Source organism: Hordeum vulgare, chromosome 5H (assembly GCF_904849725.1).
Source record: "Hordeum vulgare subsp. vulgare chromosome 5H, MorexV3_pseudomolecules_assembly, whole genome shotgun sequence".
Lineage (NCBI taxonomy): Eukaryota > Viridiplantae > Streptophyta > Magnoliopsida > Poales > Poaceae > Hordeum > Hordeum vulgare.
Genome location: NC_058522.1, coordinates 563,307,784 through 563,318,793, shown reverse-complemented (window position 1 = coordinate 563,318,793; position 11,010 = coordinate 563,307,784).

Genomic DNA, 11,010 nt, shown 5'->3' with positions numbered 1-11,010 from the left:
TATTTTGCCTTTGTCTTGGCTACCATCACATGCTTGGTAAAGATCTATATTCATATGTAAACTTGGAGGTAGGTATCAATGAATTATTATTGTCGACATTACCCTTGAGGTAAACAGTTGGGAGGCAAATATAAGCCCCTGTCTTTCTCTGTGTTCAGCTGAAACTTTGATCTCATGAGTACCACGTGAGTTGTAGCAATTATAGAGAACGAAAGAATGATTGAGTATGTGTATTTGCTTTACAAGCTCTTATTTGTCTCTTTCTGATGTTCTGACAAATTGCAATTGCTTCAATGACTAAAGGCTATCGGTTGTTACTTCTCGGTAAGGTTCTTTATCCATCTTTACTTTGTGAAGGAATTATATCTTTAGCATGAGAGATTATATGTTGGTATTGCTGTTCTGACCATGATCACGATGCATGCATTTTCGTATCTTGTTTTGTTGACACCTCTCTCCCTAAGCATGTAGACATATTTATTGAGCTCGGCTTTCGCTTCAGGACAAGCGAGGTCTAAGCTTGGGGGAGTTGATACGTCCATTTTGCATCATGTTTTCTTGGTGATATTTATCGCTTCTTTGGCTGTTATTTCACTTCACGGTACAATTCTCATGCCTTTTCTCTCTTATTTTGCACGGTTTACATGAAGAGGGAGAATACCGACAACTGGAATTCTGGCCTGAAAGTGGAGCAAAGTTGAGATACCTATTTTGCGCAACTCCAAACGCCGTGAAAATCAACGGAGATTTTTTTCCCAATATATAAAAAATACTGGGCCAAAGAAGTGCCAGAGGGGCACCAAGGGGTGCCCACAAGCCTGCACGGCGCGGCGACCCCCCAGGCCGCGCCATGGGGGCTTGTGGGCAGCCCACTGGCCCCCCTCTTTTGCTATATGGAGGGTTTCGTCCAGAAAAAAATCAGGCGGGAGCTTTTTCGTGGTTTCGCCGCCGCCACGAGCCGGAACTTGAGCAGGAGCAATCTAGAGCTCCGGTAGGACGATCCTGCCGGGGAAACTTCTCTCCCGGAGGGGGAAATCGTCGCCATCGTCATCACCAACACTCCTCTCGTCGGAGGGGACTCGTCACTATCAACATCTTCATCAGCACCATCTCATCTCCAAACCCTAGTTCATCTCTTGTAACCAATCTCCGTATCGCGACTCCGATTGGTACTTGTAAGGTTGCTAGTAGTGTTGATTACTCTTTGTAGTTGATGCTAGTTGGATTACTTGGTGGAATAGTTTATGTTCAGATCCTTGATGCTACTCATTACACCTCTGATCATGATTATGATTATGCTTTGTGAGTAGTTACTTTTGTTCCTGAGGACATGGGATAAGTCATGCTAATAATAGTCATGCGAATTTGGTATTCGTTCGGTATTTTGATATGTTGTATGTTGTTTTTCCTCTAGTGGTGTTATGTGAACGTCGACTACATAACACTTCACCATTATTTGGGCCTAGAGGAAGGCATTGGGAAGTAGTAAGTAGATGATGGGTTGCTAGAGTGACAGAAGCTTAAACCCTAGTTTAACGTTGCTTCGTAAGGGGCTGATTTGGATCCACTAGTTTAATGCTATGGTTAGACATTGTCTTAATTCTTCTTTCGTAGTTGCGGATGCTTGCGAGAGGGGTTAATCATAAGTGGGATGCTTGTCCAAGTAAGGGCAGTACCCAAGCGCCGGTCCACCCACATATCAAACTATCAAAGTAACGAACGTGAATCATATGAACATGATGAAACTAGCATGACAGAAATTCCTGTGTGTCCTCGGGAGCGTCTTTCCTCTTATAAGACTTTGTCCAGGCTTGTCCCTTGCTACAAAAGGGATTGGGACACTTTGCTGCACTGTTGCTACTTTTGTTACTTGTTGCTTGCTACGAATCATCTCACCACAAAATCACTTGTTACCGACAATTTCAGTGCTTGCAGATTTTTCCTTGCTGAAAACCACTTGTCAGATCCTTCTGCTCCTCGTTGGGTTCGACACTCTTACTTATCGAAAGGACTATGATTGATCCCCTATACTTGTGGATCATCAGGAGAATTGATGATGTGCTTATTATTGTCAATGATTATTATGTGCATGTTGATTTTATTATTATGGACGCTGAGTGTGATCCCTCATGTCCAATTATTTTGGGACGTCCTTTTTGTTGGGAAACGTTGCATGGTAAACAAAAAATTTCCTATGCACACGAAAACCTATCATGGTAAGGTTCATCTATGAGAGGGAGATCGGATCCACATACCCTTGTAGATCGCTAAGCGGGAAGCATTAAGAAACGCGGTTGATGTAGTGGAATAGCTTCGTGATTCAAATCACTGTCGTACCACGATCCGTCCCGATCTAGCACCGAACGGACGGCACCTCCCCGTTCAGCACACATACAACTCGATGACGATCTCCACCTTCTTTATCCAGCAAGAGAGATGGGGAAGTAGATGAGTTCTCCGGCAGCATGACGGCGCGCCGGTGGTGGTGATGATCTATTCCTGCAGGGCGCCGCAGAAAACCGATCTAGAGGAAGAACTACGAAGTAGAGGTTTAGGGTTGCACGTGGCAAAGTTGTGTCTCAAAAACCCTAAAACCTCTAGTATAGATAGGAGGAGGGTAGGGGATAGCCTTGGGGCTCAAGGGATCCCTAGGCATCGGTCGAAGTGGGAGAGGAGGGACTCCAACTCCAATTCGTTTCGGGGAAGGAGGAGTCCCTTCCTTCCTTCCCACCTCCCTCTTATTTTTTATTTCTCCTTGATTTTCTTTCCTTGGCCGAAATAGTCCACTTGGGCTGGCCTAACCAGCCCACTAAGGGCTGGTGCGCCACCCATGGGCTATTAGGTTCACTCCCGGGTGGGTGGGCCCCTCCTGGTAAAACCCGGAACCCATTCGTCACTCCGGGTACACTGCCAGTAATGCCCGAAATCTTTTCGGAGGCCAAATGAAACAATCCTATATATCAATCTTTGTTTCCGGACCATTCCAGAAACCCTCGTGACATCCATGATCTCATCCGGGACTCCAAACAAACCTTCGGTCACCAACACCTATAACTCAACTATACTGAAATGTCACTGAACCTTAAGTGTGCAGAACCTGCGGGTTCCAGAATTATGCAGACATGACCTGAGACACTCCCCGGTCAATATCCAACAGCAGGACCTGGATGTCCATATTGGATCCTACATATTCTACGAAGATCTTATCAGTTGAATCTCTATGCCAAGGATTCATATAATCCCGTAGACCATTCCCTTTGTCCTTCGGTAGGTTACTTGCCCGAGATTTGATCGTCGGTATCCCTATACCTATTTCAATCTCATTACCGGAAAGTCTCTTTACTCGTTCTGTAATACAAAATCCCATGACTAACACATTAGCCACATTACTTGCAAGGCTTATGTTGGGGATATTATCTGTTGATAACCCGCCCTAGTTGGGCCAGGTCACCAAAGCTGGCGATTCATCTAAAATGTGGTTCGGGCCTTGGCCTGGTAAGACCGAAAGTTGTATGGCGGTTTACGGCTTTCGGAAAGAGTCCATAATAGAGAAGGTCTCAAAGCTTTGGAAAGATGGTGACTTAGAGATCGTAAGATTCATGATTTGTAAAAGGAAAGGACCCTTGTAAACCCTAGGGACTCAACCTGTATATAAAGGCGAGTCCCAGGGAAGAAGAGGGCAGGTTAGAAATCATCGAGTGCCAGGTCAGGCGAGTTACGTCCTCCTTGTAATCGAAACTCCATCAATACAACACAAAGCATGACGTAGGCCTTTACCTCCTCACGAGGGGCCCAACCTGGGTAAATCACTGTCTCGCTCCCGTTTAACACCTTTGAGTCGCCACCAAGGTGCGATGGCTCCAACACTAAGTCCTTTCACGAGGTCATCTGCCGTGACAAAACTACGATAGTTGACGCCCACCGTGGGGCCTGCGCACGGTGGAGTTGAGTTCTCAAAGGGAGCCCTACCAGGGTTTGGGAGCTAGCCGACGGGGCTCATGACTCATAGCCGCCGTGGGAAGTACTACATCAACAACTCGCTATGGGGGCCCGAGGCGGATTCGATCGAATCTGGTTACAGGGTCCCCTTCGGCAAGATCAGCGTTTTCATCGGCATGATTGGATCGCCCGTGCCTGAGCCAGACACCTCCTCCGACATCGTCGAGCCGGCCAGGTACGTCCGCCCGGTCATGACGCCAAACCTAACCCGCCCGGTCTTTGTTGGATTCACGCAAGGATCTGAGGAGCCAGAACACTCAGCGACCCAGGAAACCACGCCGGTCAACACCGATGACGAATCATCCATGGGCGATTCAGATTCAATCGAATCTCTGCATGGGGGCTGCCTTGCGGGCTTGTCACTGGCCATGGACCTCGAAGTTCTCGACCGGACTCGTCGTCAGATCGCCGTTTACATGGCAGGGGCGACTCAACCCTCGCCAAACCCGGCACGCGGAGTTGGAACTGGCGAGACGTCTAGAAGCCCGGCCGCGATTTTGGTGGAGTTAGCAGCGGAAATAACAAGGCTCATGGCGACCCCCATCACACCGGAAAACCAGGAGGCGGTAAACACGGAATTGATGAAGCTAAGAGAACGGGTGGCAAAGGCTCAGTGGGATGCCGAGGTGGAGTCCGCGAGGATCGAGACCCGACAAGCTCAAATTACCGCTGAGATAGCTCGCTTGAATACCGATAACTGGCGGCTCGAAAGGCACCAGCGCGCGTCTGACGCCGTCCATCAGCGGAGGCACCAGGGTCGTCTACCCCTGATATCAACCCGACCCGCCTGTTCGACACTCCGCGAACTCCCGGGGCGGGAACCGCCCCGGGGGGAGGGTCGGGCCAGCCACCAAACCCGCCGTTTCAGCCAGCTGTGGATCGCGTTCCCCGATTCCAGACACCTCAAGATCACTTTTCCAACCCGATGGACAACGTCCTTGCCGCAACTCACCATTTGGAATCCCTTCCGATTCACGGCAATACTCCTGCCGAGATAGAGGCAAGGAACGCCATTGAGATGTTGAAGACGACGGTGGTTCAAAACGCCCAGTTCTCACATAGCCTAGATAGGCTGCACTCCACTCCCAAGGCAAGCCGCACCAGGAGTCGGCGAGAGGACCAGCCCGCTATAACCAGCGGACCGGGGCCCTTCCCCCAGGACAACTCGCGTGACCATCGAGACCCGCCAGGTCGGGATCACCCGGACATCCAAGTCGCCCCAGCGCCTCTTGTGGGGAGCGGCAGACAAGTGGGGGTGCCATGCTTGGCCCCCGGCCTTCGCAACGAGCGAATGCCCAAGGATTTTAAAGGGCCAAGAAAGGTGCCTAACTACACTCCAGACCTTGAGCCAGCGTCGTGGGTCGAGAGTTATGAAATTGCCATGGACATGCTCGACGTAAGCGAAGCAGTTTGCGCCAGATACTTCACAATGATGCTCGAAGGGATGGCGCGTACTTGGTTAAAGAACTTTCCTCCCAACTCCATCCAGGCTTGGGCTGAATTGAAAGAGCGTTTCATCAAAAACTTCCAAGGAACCTGCAACGTCCGATGACAATAGTCGATCTCCAGCACTGCATCCAACGCCCGGATGAATCAGCCCACCACTGGTCGCGGCGGGTCGCGGAAGTCATCCACTCGTCAGACGGTATTACGGCGGCCCAGGCCGTGCTGATCCTCGAGCAGAATTTCCACTACGAGCCTTTGGTGCAGAAGTTGGGGCGACTCAAGCGAAAGGTCCAGGACATGGGGGAGCTAATGGACACCCTCACTAGGTACGCTGAGGCGCACGACACCAAAGATCCCGGCAAGGATGGTGGTAAAACTAACTCGCCAAGAAAGGGCGAGTCATCCAAAAATCATACCCGGTTCCAGGGACGCGCCCGCCATAATCAGGGAGCGAATAGCAAGAGAAGGCAGCAGGAAGAGTCTTCGGACTTAGTCGCCAACACCAACACCAATAATGGCAACCAGCGCCAGAAGAAAAGTAGGGGTTACAGCGGCAAAAAGCCGCGCAACTACAATGAGTTACTCAAGGGCCCCTGCCCGCACCACGCCATGGCAGACGGACCGACGACTCATTCCTGGGAGGACTGTTATGTGATACGAAAGTTTCGGGCGGAGGCGGTCAAAAAAGGGCAAAGCGGTGACCCGGACCAGCGGCAGGAACAGTTTGGCGCGCCCAATCAACGCCAGAACCCCTTTGGCGGTTTTCCCGAGCCTGGGGCTCAGGGTGGCTCGCAGCCAAGCGGCGGCCAGTATCCGGTGCATCACCAGCGATGGTATAACCCGCCGGGAGTTTTTCAGCAACCACCCCCACAGGGGGCTTCGCAGGGGCAGGATGATAATGGCGGCTTCCGCAGCAATCCCAAGCAGTTAAGCAATGGGCAGTACCATGTTTTCACCACCAATGCTTGCAGGCGTGATAAAAAGGTGAGTCGCCGAGCGTACAGTGCGTCTGAGCCGGCACTCCCTAGATACCTCCACTGATCCGAGCAGATCATATCATGGAGTAGGGAGGATCACCCGCCAAGAGTTGACAATCCCGGCGACTTAGCGTTGGTCGTGGCTCCCCAAGTTGGAGGATATACCTAGTCGAAGGTACTGATGGATGGCGGCAGCAGCATCAACATTTTGTACTTCAACACTTTCCAAAGGATGAACCTGTTGGAGAAAGATTTGATGCCTTCAACCACGGTGTTCCACGGAATCGTCCCAGGCAAATCGGTGTACCCAATAGGCCGAGTCAGGCTCATAGTTGCATTTGGAACGGCATCTAATTACAGGAGTGAGTCGCTAATGTTTGAGGTGGTCAAGTTAAAAAGCCCCTACCATGCGCTGTTTGGGCGGCCGGCTTACGCCCGGTTCATGGCTCGCCCATGCTATGTTTACCTTAAGCTCAAGATGCCTGGCCCTAAGGGACCCATCACTGTTGATGGTGATAGGAGGATTGCAAGAGAATGTGAAGAAGGGGATGCGGCTTACACAGAAGTCGCTTGTGCTGCGGAGGAGCTCAAATACCACCAGGCCAATGTTGATCCGGCTGATATGTCGCCCCTAAAAAAGCCAATGACAGATGCTGAGCCGCCCCTCAAGTTCAAGTCGACAGATGACACTAAAACTGTGGATTTCGTCCCTGGCGACTCAACCAACCAGTTCACTATTGGGACGGGTCTGGATCCCAAATAGGAAAGCGCGCTCATCGAATTCATCCGTGAGAATCGGGACATCTTCGCATGGAAACCTTCTGACATGCCTGGTGTGCCGAGAGAATTCGCTGAGCACCATATTAATGTTGACCCGAAGGCAAAACCTATCCAGCAATATCTTCGTAGGTTCAACGAGGAACGACGCAAGGCAATCGGGGAGGAGGTTGCCCGTCTCTTGGCCGCCGGATTCATCATAGAGGTTTTTCACCCCAAATGGTTGGCTAACCCGGTCTTGGTGCTCAAGAAGAATGGTACCTTCCGTATGTGCATTGATTACACGGACCTTAACACAGCTTGTCCAAAGGATCCTTTCGCTCTTCCCCGCATCGACCAAATTAATGACTCAGTGGCGGGATGCGAACATTTCTGCTTCTTGGACGCCTACTCTGGATATCACCAAATCAAGATGGCCGTGGAGGATCAAGAGAAAACAACTTTTATAACCCCCTTTGGGCCTTTTTGCTATGTGTCCATGCCATTCGGACTCAAGAGTGCAGGGGCGACTTATCAGCGCTGCATCCAAAATTGCCTCCGTGGCTAGATCGGACGCAACGTCCATGCCTATGTCGATGACATTGTGGTTAAAACCCACCGGAGGGAAACGCTATTGGTAGATCTCAAGGAAACTTTTGATAATCTGCGGGTATATCAGATGAAGCTGAATCCCACCAAGTGTGTCTATGGTCTTCCTGCAGGGAAGTTATTGGGCTTCCTGGTGTCTGAGCGCGGCATCGAAGCTAACCCGGACAAGATTGAAGCGGTTACCTCTCTTGGGAAGCCAGCGAATGTTAATCAAGTCCAACGGCTGGTGGGTCGCATTGCGGCCTTAAGTCGCTTCATAAGCCGCCTGGGAGAAAAGGCTATTCCCCTTTATCAATTGCTAAAGAAATCTGACCATTTTGTTTGGACAGATGAAGCCGATGAAGCTTTCGAAGCCTTAAAACGGCAACTGGTCAACCCGCCGGTCTTGGCCGCCCCGACTGAGAAAGAGCCCATGCTTTTATATATTGCGGCAAACTCCAAAGCAGTGAGTGTGGCGGTGGTCGTTGAAAGGAAGGAGGAAGGAAAGGAATACCCTATGCAGCGCCCGGTGTATTTTATCAGCGAGGTGCTAACTCTTTCCAAGCAGCAATACCCACACTGGCAGAAATTAGTGTATGGGGTGTTTATGGCAAGCCGGAAGATTAAACATTATTTTCAAGAGCATCCCATCACGGTGGTTAGTTCAGCTCCCCTCGGGGACATCATCCAGAATCGGGAGGCGACGGGCGGATTGCCAAGTGGGCGATTGAACTTGGGCCGCACCACATGCGTACACCCCTCGCGCGGCTATCAAATCTCAGGCCCTGGTTGATTTCGTCAATGATTGGACCTAGTTACAGGTCCCAGAAGACCAGCCCGATCTCACATACTGGACTATTTATTTTGACGGATCTAGACAGTTGGAAGGCTCGGGGGCTAGCGTGGTCCTGGTATCTCCCCAAGGGGACAAATTCTGTTACGTCCTCCGACTCATGTTCCCATGTACAAACAATGTTGTGGAATACGAAGCTTTACTTCATGGCTTGCGACTCGCCAAGGAGATGAACCTTACGCGGGTCAGATGTTTTGGTGACTCTGATCTGGTGGCTCAGCAAGTTTCAGGCGCTTGGGATTCTCTGGACCCCGTGATGGCGGCTTACAGGAGGGTTGTGTGTGATGTGGCGGTTCATTTCCATGGCTATCAGGTTGATCACATTGACCGGCGCCTTAACGAGGCAGCTGATGCCCTTTCACGTCTCGGTTCCCAGCGAAAGCCGGTTCCCCCCAATGTTTTTCTGGATACTTTGCATAATCCTTCCGTAAGTTTGCCTTCAGAGGAGGAGTTGGCGATACCAGATCCTGAGTCCCGGTTCATGGCGGCTCTCCACACTACGCCGGATTTGGTTCTTCCGTATCTAGCCTATCTCGCCCGAGGCGAGTTACCTACGGATGAAGTGCTGGCTCGCAAAATCATTCGGCGAAGCAAATCCATGGTGATCATCAATGGCGAACTATATAAGCGAAGCACTTCCGGGGTTTTTCAAAGATATGTTTCCTCCGAAGAAGGGTGCATAATTCTAAATGACATTCATTCCGGAGATTGTGGGCATCACGCCCGGTCACGTTCCTTGGTGTCAAAGGCGTTCTGTCATGGTTTCTTTTGGTTGACGGCCCACGCAGATGCAGAGGAAATAGTTCGTCGATGCGATGGATGCCAGCGTTATGGGCGACAGGCTCATGTGCCGTCTCAAGAACTAAGGATGATACCCATTACTTGGCCTTTCACGGTCTGGGGGTTAGACATGGTTGGCCCCTTTAAGATGTCATCCAACAAGAAAACCCATTTGCTGGTGGCGGTTGATAAATTCACCAAGTGGGATGAGGCAGAGCCTGTTGGAGCTTGCGATGCAGAGACAGCAGTCAAATTCTTGAAAAAATTGATCTTCCGGTTCGGATATCCGCACAGTATTATTACTTATAATGGCACTAATCTGTCTCAAGGGGCGATGCAGGAGTTTTGCCGTCGAGAGCACATCCGGCTTGATGTTTCTGCGGTTGCTCACCCACAGTCTAACGGACAGGCGGAGCGGGCGAATCAGGAAGTTTTGCGGGGAATCAAACCCCGACTCATGGTTCCTTTGGAACGAACCCCGGGGTGTTGGGTTGAGGAGTTGCCTTTGGTGCTATGGAGAATCCGAACCACCCCGAACCGGTCTACGGGTTTTACCCCTTTCTTTCTGGTCTATGGAGCAGAAGCCGTTCTTCCCACTGATATAAGGCATGACTCGCCTAGAGTCGCCGCTTATGTGGAACAGGACAACGAACTGGCGCGTCAAGACTCTTTGGACGCCTTAGAGGAAGCGCGTGATTTGGCTGTAGCCCGATCGGCCATTTATCAGTAGGACTTACGGCGTTATCACAGCCGCCGGGTCAAGAGCCGAACCTTTCAGGAAGGCGACTTAGTGCTTCGGCTGATACAAGATCGCACTGGCATGCATAAGTTATCACCACCATGGGAAGGACCGTTCGTCGTCAGCAAAAACCTTCGCAACGGGTCTTACTATCTGGTGGATCTACGGCCTGATTGGCCAACCACGTAGGCTGAGTCGACTCACCCCTGGATTATTGCCCACTTGCGGCCTTATTACACTTGAGCTATTAAGCTCTACGTTTTGTAAGTTTTTCATTTCTTATAAAGCAATAAAATTAAACACCTCCCAACTTGGGGGCTTTCCTGGTAATTCATCTTATTGAAAGGTATGGATCTTTATTCTTTTGTCAACAAGTCGCCCAAACATGGACGCTATCCATACCAAAGAGCTTAAGTCGCCACGATGCGCTTATTACAAAACTGGGTATTGATAAGCCAAAGAGGATCGAAGTCGCCACAAGCGCGCGATTCAAACATAGGCGCCTTATATGATTCTGTGGATTAGACCAACTTACTTGAGGACAGTGTATTCCCAAGTCGTTTTGTGGTAATAGCGTATACGCTTCTACAATCCTATGACGGTCTTTCCCTTAATCATAGGTCACTTGGGGGCTTCCTCTCACTGAGATCAGCCTTACTACCCATTTGGCCTGCAAAAAATTACCGCATTACAAATGGTTATGCTGGACTATGTGTTGGCCGAATTGCCACATGGACCCATGAACTCTTGGCGAGTTATTCCGCTCATGGACCCTGAACTTGCCTCGGTTAAAACATGTCTCGTACCGGCAAGCGCCTCACATGGAAAATAGAGAAACCATTGGTTCATTGAACCCGCTTCACTGAAGCCTG